The sequence below is a fragment of the Tenrec ecaudatus genome, assembly GCF_050624435.1.
Source record: "Tenrec ecaudatus isolate mTenEca1 chromosome 2 unlocalized genomic scaffold, mTenEca1.hap1 SUPER_2_unloc_8, whole genome shotgun sequence".
Taxonomy (NCBI): Eukaryota; Metazoa; Chordata; class Mammalia; order Afrosoricida; family Tenrecidae; genus Tenrec; species Tenrec ecaudatus.
The window spans coordinates 1,029,539-1,043,667 of NW_027457584.1; the positions used below are offsets into that span (position 1 = coordinate 1,029,539).

Sequence of the window (14,129 nt, forward strand, 5' to 3'; positions counted from 1 at the left end):
CATAGCTGAAATTTTCTGCTCCCATAAAAATTTGGTGCTTTACAAACCCTGGGGAGTGTGGGGGGAGGTCAGATGCTTATAGACATCTTCCCTGAAGGCAGTCCCTGCCAGACTGCTGTCTCCCCACACCACAGGGGTGGGCCTGCTCCCTGCTGCTGGAGACAACAGATTACTTCTCACTGAAGCTTGGGACCATTAGCTTGGTTCCTGTAGGTGGGGTTTACACCCTACTGTTTATGGTTCCTATGAAGGTCCAGAAAACAGGTCAAGGTTAGGTTGCCATCCTAAATCTAGGATCTGCCCATCTTGTCACATGTATACCCCCAATCCCTCCTCTTCCTATTGCGTGTAGTTCCCTAGACCACCCCCTCTCATTACTGTATTACCTATAGCACAGCCCCTTCCTGTGACGTACGTCCTTACCTGTAATTAGGGGGCTTGCAGGTCTCCAGAGAATATAAAACCCTGGGCAAGCATTAAAGAGCTCTCTCTCTCTCCACGTGGACCACCAAGGGGGGCTGAGGTGAGCATGCTACTATGAATTGTTTCTGACTCCATTTATTTCAATATTTCTCTTCTATCTCTCATGCTCTCTGTAACTTTGCTATAATCTTGACTTATTATTGATGTACAATTGCACCTACTGGACCAGTAATGATGTGTTAGGGGCTGGCTTCCCCTGTCAGGAGAGCAATTCTACTCTCTCCTACAGGTTCACTATGAGTTAAAATTGATACAATGGAGTGAGTTTTTTTTTTATAGGTATATTGGAGTGAGAAAAACACATGCATATACACACCTATGTTTATTGCCATACTATTCATATCAGCAAAAATATAAAAATTATCTAAGTGTCCATCATTAGATGAATGGATAAATAATGTGTAGTACATATATCAATAAAACGCTACTCAGAGATAAAGAAAAATATCCTTCTAAAACATCTTGCAACATGGATGAACCTTGTGTGGAGCAAAATAAGTCAATCACCAAAAGGAAGTATTATACATTTTCACTTTTAAGAAATAACATGAAAAGATAAACATAAAAACTAATATTTATTAGTGACTTCTAGGGATTGGGGCAGATTGGAGAAATGAGTTTCTCTTTAGATTATACATACTGGTGTGTTTGGTGATGGTAACAACACCAAGTGAATGTGATATGCGCACAACTTAACAAAAGTAAACAATTTTACCAAGATGTACATAAGAAAAAAGGATCTTTTGGCAATCACTGTAGCACATATAATTTGGCAACAGTAACAACAACCAGAAGATATATATATACTTTTATAAACATTTCATAGGTTTTCTAATGCTATAAATCTTTAGAGAAGTAGAAAGTTTCATCTTTCTCTTATGAAGTGGCTAGTGGATTTGAAGCGTTGATTTTGTTGTTAGCAGCCCAATATTTAACCCTCTACTCCCCCAGGGTTACTTGTGTATATTCATATGCCAGAATGTGTGTGAATATGTGTATGCATATATTTGCATTATACCTCTCGAGATTGGTTTTCTAAGTTTAAAAACAGGTTCAAATGCTTTGGTTAATCGACATAACAATTAGCTTAGTTTATTGAATAGAGTCTGGGATCTTAACAACTGGTGAAAAGCTATTTCGAAGAAAACAATCAGTCTTTACTTATATGAAGCAAAAAAAAACGGAAAGAAAGAAAAAAAACAGAAAGAAAAATTAGTTTAGCACTGAAGCTACGGTTCAGGGAGAGGGGCATGTCTGAGCAGAGCACACAGGAGCAAGCAAAGAAGGAAGGAAAATGGAACATATTCTGGCCCACCAAACCACAAAGATGATATTCCTGCTCTGAACAGTCAATGTACAGAGAGAACCATAGGGCTAGCCCCACTATGAGACACAATATCCCTCACTGACCCCGAGCGCTAAGGGGCACAAGACTGGAGACACAATGCAGGAAGTGAGCCCAATCTGACCCCACCACACCAGGGAGAAACATGAAGGGCCTGCAGAGCAGTAAGGGGAGCAAAGCATTTAAGTCCCCGGGGAATACCAGAAATAGACTTTGGGGCCAGAGCATGGCACCCCATCAAAACTCAACCGGAAAACCCTCATAAAAAACAACAAATCAGACCTGGAACTATTTATAGGGTTTTCTTTTTTGTTGTTTGTTTGCTTGAGGGTTTTTTGTTTTGTTTTGTTTTGCTTTTTGCTGTTTGTTTTATTTTGGTTTTGTGCTTATTGTTGTTTTTGCATGTCTGTCTAGACGGATAAGATAGGCAGAATAAACAATCTGGTGGTGAAATGAACAGGAACAACTGTTTCAGGAGAGGGGACATAGAAGAGGGGGAGGTGGAAAAAGGAAGGGGTGTGTCAACAATCCTAAGGACAAAGGAACAAGTGATGTAAAATACACAGGGAGGAGGATGTAGGATGCCTGGTGGGGCTTGATCAAGAGCAATGTAGCTGAGAGGAATTACTGAAACCTGAAACCTGAAACCTGAAACATGATAGTGGGATGAGAGAAAAGTAAAAGGAAATAGAGGAAAAAACTAGGAGTCAAAGGATATTTCTAAAGGTCTAAATAGAGGCATGTATATATGTAAATATATTTATATACAATGATAGGGAAATAGATCTATGTATATATATTTAAATGTTAAGTATTAAGGTAGTAGATGGATATTGGGCCTCTACACAAGTACTCCCTCAATGCAAGAACACTTTGTAATGCTCACCTTCCCAACAAGATGGCTAAAGACACAATGGGTGCATAAGCAAATGTGGTGAAGAAAGCTGATGGTGTCTGACTATCAAAAGATAAAGCATCTGGGGTCTTAAAGGCTTGAAGATAAGTGGACACCTAATTGAGAAGCAACAAAACCTACATATAAAAAGTACACCCATCTCTGTGATCATGAGGTGTCGATGGGATCAGGGATCAGGCATCGAAGACCCAGAACAAAAAATTATATCAATATGAATGAGGCGGTGTGCAGAGTGGAGACCAAAAACCCATCTGTAGACAATTGGACATCCCCTCTCAGAAGGGTCACAAGGAAGAGACGAGCCAGTCATAATGCAGTATGGCATTGATGAAACATACAATTTTCCTCTAGTTCTTTAATGCTTCCTTCCCCCTCACTATCATGACCCCAATTCTACCTTACAAGTCGGCTAAACCAGAGCATGTACACTGCTACGGATAAGAGCTCACAACACAGGGAATCTGGGACAGATAACCCTCTTAGGACCAATAATGAGAGCAGTGACACCTGAAAAGGAAGGGGAAGTTGGGAGGAGAAATATGGAACCAATCACTATGATCAACATATAACCCACTCCAAGGGGGACAGACAACATAAAAGTGGATGAAGGAAGACAGCACTTGGTGTAGGTGACCAGATTTTAACATTGGTAAAGCGGGACACCAGCGGGACACCATTGATAAAACTCATATCCTGGTGAAATAGCCACATGGCAGCTGAAAACCATATAACCTAGCTTGTGCATTCTTTTCCAAAATCAGGACTTATTAATAATGCCGCGGGATGCGGAAACAATTGTTAAAAATCGGGACTGTCCCGCCAAAAGCAGGACGTCTGATTACGAGTGAAAAGAAAATGTTTTGAAAATGATGATGGCAACATATGTACAAATGTTCTTGACATAATATATCTATGCATTATGACAAGAGCTGTAAGAGTCCCCAATATAATGATTAAAAAAAAAGATTATGAGTGTACACACACCACAGTCCTATTCTGCCCACTTACCAACTGTTCTCATTAATTTCACATAGTTGGATACTGATAAAATAGAAAAAAAATTTATGAAACACAATGGCAAATTCCTTTTTAAAAATCCACATATAACCAGTTTTAGAAACACATATAGTAAAATCAGAATGGTACAAAAAAGATCAGCACAGACCCTGCCCAAAGATTACACTCAAATTGGTGAAGATTTTCGCATTTTTTGCTTCAGTAAAATATCAAAAGCTTCATTAAAAATCCATACTTAAAAGTCAGTTGAGACTACTACACTAAGATAATTTTAAATTGTCAAGTAAAATCAACCCACTTTAACCTAAGTAATAGCTTGGCTCAAATAAACAAAAAAAAAGGAAATCATTTGTATGTACTAGGCTTCTTTAAAAAATCACTTATATAAGGTCAAATGGTCAATAATTATTGTTTAGAAAAGATGAGAAGACATGGGGAAATGGAAAGTAGATTAATGAAAATGGGACAACCTGAACAGAAATGAATGCTATTGCATTGTGAAGAATGTAACTAATGTCAATTGACAACTTGTGTAGACATTATGGAAAGAGAATCTAAACTGCATCTAAGCCTTCACTGAAAATGCAATGAAATATCCTTTAAAAAATAAAATAGGTAAATAAATTTTTATTTCTAATTTTTATTACATTTCAGGTAATCAATTTCGTATGGGCAAAAGTATAAACAGTTCTCCAAAGAGGATGTGTGTAGCTAATAATCACATGAAAAGATGTTCACATCATGAATTTTGAAAATGCAAGTCAAATCACAGTAAGATACTATTTCATCCCAATTTGGATGATTATATAGGAACCCTGGTTGTACTGAGGGTTGACCGTAAGCCAGCTCTTGTATATTTCATGTCAAATTGGCATGTGAGGCCTAATAATTGCCAATGATGTGACCTAACAGAAGATTAGGTTGGTTGGTGTGAAATCCTTTTGTCCAGATGCAAATGAAAGGAAGTTTCCTTGGGGGTTAGCCTACTTCCTATAAAATGGGAATGCTTGCTTTTATTGCTGAGTCTGGATTCTGTTATCTGATATGTCAAATGATGGTTCTGTGGACTTGAGCCAATGACCTATCATATGCTTGCTGATCCTATTTAGTGGCCTGACATTTGACCTGTCAAACTTGGATTAATTCACGTATCCAGTAACAAATCTATTCTGTGATCTTCTTGCCTATTTTGGTTTCATCAGATACTAAAGCTACAGGAGACAGGTGAAATGTCAAGTCTAACATGTGACCCATGGACTTGGAACCAAACTGGACTCTCCACTTTTACAATTACATTAGTTCTATTTTCACATACACTTCTCTGTGTTCCTGTGTGTGCTCATGCACATATGTCACTGATTTTCCTTCTCTCCAGAAGTCAGCCTAACATAGCTGCTAACCTCAAGGTGGACAGTTCAAACCAAGTAACCATTTTACAGGGGTAAAATTAGGTGCTCTACTACTATGAAGATGTATTGTCTCAGAAAACCTACATACCGGGTCACTATGAGTCTGAATCAACTCAACAACATTGTTTTGAAATTGATTATAGGAGCCCTAGTTACCCAGTGTGGTATTTATATAATCATTTGTGAATTTGAGGATAAGAATGAAGGGGTGGAATCTAGTCGGTCAATTGGGTCATAGCCAATGAAGCCTCTCTGTGGGCATAGCCTTCTCCTGAGAATTTTGGGAAATCTGGTATCTCCTCCTTGGAGTCCCTGGGAAACATTGCTGCTGACAAGACACATGGAACTACACTAGTTTCCTGAGCTGAAGAAGCCACATGAATCTACTCTGATGCAATCAGACCTCTAAAGCCAGAGAAACCCTGTAGAGACCCCTGCCAGGGCTGAGATTTTAAACCTCATTGGATCCAAAGACTTTCTACCCACTACACTTGTTGTCATTGCATGTGTTTCTTGAGTCTAAAGAGGACTGTATAGATTATTATCAGACATATGGGCTAATATCAGACTTATGGGCTTGGGCTGGACTATTTTGGGATGCATTTTTAATGTACAATTACCCTTTATATAAAACTCTCTCTTATATACATATGAGTTTCAATGGATTTGTTTCTCTAGTCTACTCAGACTAATACACCCAGTGATTAAATGCTTGACTGCAAATCAAAAGGTTAGTATTCAAACCCATTAGCCATTTTACCAGAAAATTATGTGAAAGTCTATTTTGTAAAAATTTGGGATATCCTCTGGGGAAGTTCTATCCTGTCTAACAGGATTATTTAGAGCCAGAATTAACTCAAAGTTTTGAGGATAACTTTTATCAGAGAAATATAAAATATTGGCACATCTTTGGAGAAACTGAGAAAAAAATTGCCATTGCTGCTGTGGATGCAAAATGGTATAGCCACTGGAAAAACAGTTTCTCAAAAGGTTAATTATAGAATTATCTTATGAGTCATCAATTTCACTACCAGGTATATTTCAAAAGTCTTGAAAGCAGGCATTCAAAGAGATACTTGTACACCAATGTCATTGCAACATTATTCGTAATAGCCAAAGGGTGGAATTTATCCAAATGTGGATAAGTAAATGTGGTAGCGTTATAAAATAAGATATATTTCAGCCATAAAAAGAAATGAAGTTCTGATATATGCTACCACTTGAATAAACATTGAGAACAGTATGCTGACTGAAATAACTTGTAAGGAAATCATATGATCCCACTTATCCGAAGTATATAGAATAGGCAAATACAGGGAGATAAAAGGATAACAGTGGCCATCAGACATGCTTGTTTTTACTATTGTGGCTAGTGTGTTGCTTGATGTTAGAAGATATGCCATTGGTATTTCAAACACTGCCAGGTCACCCATGGTGAAGGTTTCAGCAGGTCTTCCAGACTAAGAACAGATTAGGAACAAAGAAAAGGAGCTTCGCTTCTGAAAATGTAGCCTCTGAAAATCGTATGAATACCAGTAGAATATTATCTGATATAGCACCAGAAGATGAACAACTCAGGTTGGAAGGCACTCCAAATTTCACTAGGCAAGAGCTGCCTCCACAAAGTAGAACTGGCCTTATTGATACAGATGGAACAAATGTGTTGTAACCTTCATTTAATGATGGGAAAGTACTCAAAATTAGGAGAAACCACTTCAAACATCCATTAAAAATTGGAATGTGGGATATCTGAAATACAAATATAGGAAATTTATAAGTCATCAGAAATGAACTGGAATGCATAAAAACTGGTAGGCTAGCCATTCGTGAGCTGAACTGACTGGTATTGACTTATTTGAATCAGATAATCAGGCGTCCTCAAACTACGGCCCGTGGGCCACATACGGTCCACCAAGGACATTTATGCCGCCTGCCAGGTGTTTTACCCCGTTTGTTTTTTACTTCAAAATAAGATATGTTCAATGTGCATAGAAATTTGTTCATAGTTTTTCTTTTAATTATAGTCCGGCCCTCCAATGTGTCTGAGGGACAGTGAACTGGTCCCCTCTTTAAAAAGTTTGATGACCACTGGCTCTGTAAGAAATTACAAATTCAAGAGGAATTATATCACATTGAGCATCAAAAAGAACATCTCATGGTCTCTATTGAAGTACAATATAGCCTGTGATAGGACAACATCTATATTTATACAAGGAAGACAACTTATACAAAGATAACAAATAGTACAACTATTATCAAAATTTAAACATCTACCACTAAAGCTAGTATTGAAGAAATTGAAGATTTTTACCAACTTCTGCAGTCTGAAATTAATCAAGCATACAGTTTAGATAGATTGGTCTGTATTGGTAACTGGAAAGAGACAAAAAGGAGGATAAGTAGTTGGAAGATATTCATCAGGAGGTGATAGAAACAAGAATAGCGACCACATGATAGAGTTTTGCAAGACCAATTCCTAATAATTGGAAATAACCTTTTCAATAACATCATTGATGACTCTTCATATGAACATCACCAAATGAAACACATTGAAACCAAGTAGAGTATATCTGCAGAAAATATCAAGGAGAAGTATACAATAGTATTACTCAGTACAAAGTGGAGATGATGGAAATTATGATATAAGGTTTTGTGTCAACTTGATTGGGCCAGCGTTCTCAGCCAGCGTTAGGCAGTTAAAGCTAATAATTTCACTTGATGAGATCTAATACAGTGCAATTAGATGCCACTAGTCAGTTCTGACTCATCTCAACCCTATGCCTAACAGGAAGAAGCACTTCTCAGATCTCAGGGATTCTCACAATTGTTCAATGATCCCTCTGTTCAGCCACTCTGTCAATCTCTTTCATCCAGGGTTTCTTTTACACCCCCCTCCACTTTACCAAGCATGATTACCCATGTCCAGAGAATAATCTCTCCTAATACAATGCCCCCAAATTTGTGAGAGAAAGTGTTATCTTTGCCTCTAAATAGCCTTCTGGCTGTACTTCTTTCAAGACATGCCTGTTTTGTCAGTCCATGGCAAAATACATCTTTGCCATGTTTCCTTTGATCATCCTTATTCAATGTCCAAATCACATGCAAAAGAGGAAATTGAAATATGGTGTGATAGCATTTTTGGGTTTGTTTGGGTTCTTTTGTTGTTGTTATTGTTATTGTTTTTTGCCAACACGGCATACATTAGAAGATGTAGGTAGTTTAACTTGTTGATCAGGTCCCAGCTTGATGACCTCTTTTGAAGATGTGACTGAGATAAATGATTCCTTGAGCCAAACCCCTTCCGCTCTCTCCCTGGTGATCAGACCTGAGCTAGCTGCACTGTCTCAACCATGTGCTACGCTACCTGTGGGCTGAGCCAAACTCTGGACCATGGTGGACCCAGTTGCTGTGTGGTACTGTTCCATGACCTAGCACTGCCCCACTTTGCTGTGTCTGCTGCCTGCGGGCCGACTCCACTCATCTTCCCACCACTCCAGATGCCACCCCACCCCACAGCCACTTGATCCCCCTACATCTACACCATGGTGCTTTGCTACTTGCTACCCTGCACTACTGGCCTCTGCTCCACCTCAACATCTCATCTTCCTACTGTTTGCTTCCTTGGCCTTGGGCAAGTGGCTGGTGGGAGCTGGAAGGACCTTCAGTATATTAACTGTTCCACAAAATTGAGTTGGACTGAGCTGTCTGTACTGCCACGTGGACCCATTTGCTGCTGTATTCCTTTTTTGCTATAAAAACCTGTATAATCATAAGTGGCCTAGTTTTGTTTCTATAGGAAATGCTGCCTAACACACATGATTTGGCTTAAGTATGACTTGGTCCTCAAAGTAATATCCTTGCTTTTGAACACTTTAAAGAGGTCTGTACAGGATATTTTCCTAATGTAATGTGTCAAGAACATTATACATGAAGTAAAAGGTCACTAAAAAGACAGGAAATAAAGATCAAAGAAGATGTCAGGAGAAACTCTGATGCTTACCCTTAATTGTAGAGTACTTTAAAAAACTGGGGAAAATATGTTGAAGTGAAAGGTTTGAGCAGAAAATTTCAAAGGGCAGCTCAAGAAGAGAGAGTTAAATATTATCATGAACTATCCAAAGACAAAGAGTTAGAAAACCGAAAAGTAAGAACATACCCAACATACTTAAACTGAAAGAACTCAAACCGTGAGTAGCAATACTGAAAGATTCTATGGGCATAATATTGAATGATAAGTAGGAAGCATCAAATGAAGATGACATAACACATAGAGTCACTATATTAGAAACAAACTTAACATTCCATCAGTTTAGGAGGTAGCATATGAGCAAGAACCAATGTTATTATAAGAAGAAGTTCAAGCTACATTGAAAGCATTTGTAAATAACAACATTCCAGCAATTGATGGAATACCAATCGAAATGTTTCAAATAGCACATGAAGTACTGGAAGCATTTACTCGTCTATGCCAGGGAAGTTTGAAGACAGATACTTGAATGACTGACTGGAAGAGATTCATATCTGTACACATTCCAAAGAATGGTGACCCAACAGAATGCTCAAAATAGTGAATAATATCATTGATATGAAATACTAGTAAAATTTTGCTGAAGATAATCAAAAAATGGTTGCAGCAATCCATTTACAGGGAGCTGCCAGATTTTCAGGCCAGATTCAGAACAAGACATGGAACAAAGGATGCCATTGCTGATGTCAGATGGATCTCAGCTGAAAGTAGAGAATATCAGAAAGATGTTTACTTGTGCTTTATTGACTATGTCAAAGCATTAGACTATGTGGATCTAAATAACCTATGGATAGTATTGAGAAGAATGGGATTTCCAGAATACCTCATTGTATTCATGCAGAACTTGTACATACATCAAGAGGCAGTTGTGCAAACAGAACAAGGGAATACTGCATGCATTGAGATCTGAAAAGGTCTGCATCAAGGTTGCATCCTCTTGCCATATTTATTCAATCTGTTTACTGAACAAATCATCAGAGAAGCTGGATTATATGAAGAAGAATGTGGCACCAGAATTGGAGGAAGGGTTAACAAACCATGATATGCAGATGATATAACCTTGCTTGCTGGAAGTAAGGAGGACTTAAGGTACTTGTTGATGAAGATAAAGGATTACAGCCTTCAGTGTGGATTACAACTCAATGTAAAGAAGACCAAGATCCACACAAAGGGACCAACAGGGAAAAATGATAAATGGAGAAACAATGGAAACTTTGAAGGATTTAATCTTGCATAGATGCACAATCAATGCTTACGGAAGCAGCAGACAAGAGATCAAGTGATACAATGGGTTGGGTATATTGGGTAAATATGCTGCAGAAGTCCTCTTTAGAATACTGAAAATTAGGATGTTACTCTAAGGACTAAGACATGCCTGACCTAAGGCATAGTATTTTCAATACCCTCATGTGCACATGAAACTGGGACATTAACTAAGGAAGACGAATGAACAGGAACATATGAATTGTGATGCTAGTGAAGAATATTGACATATCATGGACTACAAGGACAAACAAATCTGCCTTCGAATGAATATGGTCAGAGTGCTCGTTGGAGACAAGGATGGAACACACTTAGAGGAAAGTATTTTACATATTTTGGACATGTTGTCAGGAGAGACCAGTTCTTGGAGAAGGACATCATGTTTGGTAAAATGGAGGGGCAGTTAAAAATAAGAAAGCCCTCAATGATATGGATTAACATAGCAGTTGCAATAATGGGCTTGTCAACCATAGGAAAAATTGTGAGGATGCTGCAGGACCAAGCAGTGTTTAGTCTGCTGGTAATAGGGTTGCTCTGGGTTGGACCTGACTCAGTGGCACCTAATAAAAACATCAACAACAAAGATTTGTTAATGAAGTCTGATATTTATAACCTGGGAACTGCCTATTTCGAAGGATTCTATGGACAAAATACACACATGTTTGCCATTTGCTACACTGTGGCGGCTTAAATGTGGTTATGATGGTAGCAGGATCAATTGTGATGAATGGATTTCAACATAACATTCTGAGCCAGTTCAATTCTCAAAAATTAACCCTGAAAACTTTGTAAAGATGAGGAACATTATTTGACATAGTGTCAGGGATGAACCTTTCAAGTTGGAATGTCCACAAAATAAGATAGGAAGAATTGCAGAATTGACTTAATGATATGTATAGAGCAACACTTTCGAGACCCTTATTTTCTGATGGGGCATTATTCAAAATGAGAGGAAACAACTGCAAACATCCATTTATAATCAGAACACGGAACGTTACAAGTACAAATATAGCAAAATTGGAAGTTGTAAAAACAAATGAACACATAAAGATCAATATTCTCGCCATTAGTAGACTAAAGTTGACTGACAGTAGTTATTTTGAATTAGACAATCATATGGTTTACTATGTCTAAAGGAAAATTTCAAGAGAAATGACATTGTATTCATCATCATCATCATCATCATCATCATCAAAAAAACATTTCAAGACTTATCTTAAAGTACTATGCTGTTGTGGTAGGATAACATCAATACCCATATAAGGATGACAAGTTAATGCAACCATGATAAAAACTTATGCAGAAGCCACTAAAGCCAGTGTTGAAGAAATCCACCAACATCTGCAGATTGAACTTGTTCAAACATGAAATCAAGATCAATTGATATTTACTGGCGATTTGAAAATGAAAGTTGGAAACAACAAGGAAACATAAGTAGTAGGCAATGTGGATATAAAAGGAGCTGGGGAACACGTGGTAGAATTTTGTGAGACTGACAACTTCTTCATTGCAAATATCCTTTCAACAACATAAACAATGGCTATACATAAACAGTGGCTATACAACTGGACCTCACCAGATGGACTACACCAAAACCAAATGGACTATATCTGTGGGAAGAGACAATGGGAAAGATCAATATCATCATACAAAAGAAGAACAGGAACCTACTTTAAAACAGACCCTCAATTAATTGCACATACACAAGTTCAGGTTAAAGATAAAGAAAAGTAAAACAAGTCCACTAGAAATGAAATATGACCACAAGTATATTCCAAAAATCTAGACGCCATCTCTAGGGGAGATTAGATACACTTAATATTGTTTATTAAATACCTAGAAAAACTGTGGAATAACCTCAGGAATATCATATATGATGAAAAGAAAGTCATTAAAAATAAAGGAATTAAAAAAAGAAGACCATGGTAATGATGGTGATATCTAGAGATGTCAAAAGGGACTCCAAACAGGACTCTTGAAAATAGAGTAGATAAAGAAAAGTGGGAAAAAATGAAGTAAAAGAAATGATCAGAATAATTCAAAGGCAGCTAGAGGAAAAAAAAGTAAAATATTCAAATGAAATGTGCACAAACGTTGAATTAGTAAGCGAAAAAGAAAGAATACACTGAGTATATCTCAAACTGAAATAAATGCAGAAAATTCAAGCCTTGAGTTGAAATATTGAAAGAGTCTATGAGCAAAATATCAAATGATACTGGAATTATCAAAAAAATGATGGAAGGAATACACATAGTTTCTGTACTGAATTTTTTGGACATTTGTACATTTCGAGAGCTAGTGTAAGATTAAGAATTTCAATGTGTACTAAAGACATTAGCAAAAACAAGGCTTCAGGAATTGATAGCATGCTTATTGAAATCTCTCACCACCATCACCACCCTACCCAAAAAAAATGATGCAGTGCTGGGATTACTCACTAGACTGGATCAAGAAATTTGGAAGATCCACTGACAAGGCTAACTGACTTGAAAGCATCTATGTTTGTGCTCATTTCAAAGAATTGTGGAAATTATTGAACAATATAATTAATAATACATACAAGTAAAATACTAGATGTTAATTCAAAAGTAGTTATAACAGTAAATTATTAAGAAACTGGGAGAAATGCATGCTGCATTCATTAGAGGACATGAAATGAGAAATATTATAGATATCAGGTGATTCTTGACTGAAAGCAAAGAGTAACAGAAGGCTGTTGGTTACTTATTTCAGTGACTGTGCAAAGTCATTTGAGTGTTCGAATCATAACCAATCTCATATAACACTGCTAAAAATGTGTAATCCAGGGCACTTAATTGTGCTTCTATTGAATCCATGAATAAACTAAGAGATGATCTTTCTAACAAACCAAGGGGATTACTTCATGGCTTAAAATCAGGAATGGTGTGCAATCAGGGTTGTATACTTTCATCATACTTAATCTGTATGCTGAGCCAATAATTGGAGAAGTTGTAGCATCGGGATTAGATAAAAACCCACAATATGCAGATAACACAATATTGCTTCCAAAAAGTAAAGAGTACATGAATCATTTACTGATGAAGACCAAAGCCTGATCTGTGGATTACAATTCAGTGTAAAGAAAAGGAAAAATCTTACAACTGGACGAATAGACACCATGATAGAGAAAAGATCAAAGTTTTCAAGGCTTTCATTTTACTTGAATCCACCATTAATATCCATGGGAAATCAAAAGGGAAGAGAGGTCAGATGGCTCTCAGATAACAAGTACAGCAACTACCAGAGAAAGTCCACTATGAAGGATATCTTACTGGAAGAATCTCAACATAAAGATAAGCAGACGCAAGTTCATAATGACAAAGCAGCAATGCCTGATTATAGACTCCCCTTTACCAGAGAGCAGACAGGCGCCATTTCTGTGAGTCCTGCTCCTGGTCAGCATAATCATTTCTGCCCTTTGCCCACACTTCCCATTCTCTGAAGCAAGCCAGCCAGCCAAAACTATCACCTCACTAGTCTATGGAAGACAGCTCCATGTAGACTGCACGGTGCAGACAAAATCAGTACCCAAGTTCAACTTTTCAATTCTGATTTTTTCTTTTCCTTCCTCCCTTTGTGTTTTTTGCTCCAGTATCCTCCTCCACCACTTTTCCACCTCCCTCACATAACACATGTATTACCAAAATA

General features: G+C 37.6%; 1 pseudogene; it reads left to right on the forward strand.

The window, feature by feature from the left end:
* The first annotated feature begins 3,854 nt into the window (after positions 1–3,854).
* On the forward strand, positions 3,855–3,955 carry LOC142435860 (U6 spliceosomal RNA; annotated as a pseudogene).
* Positions 3,956–14,129: the final 10,174 nt, after the last annotated feature.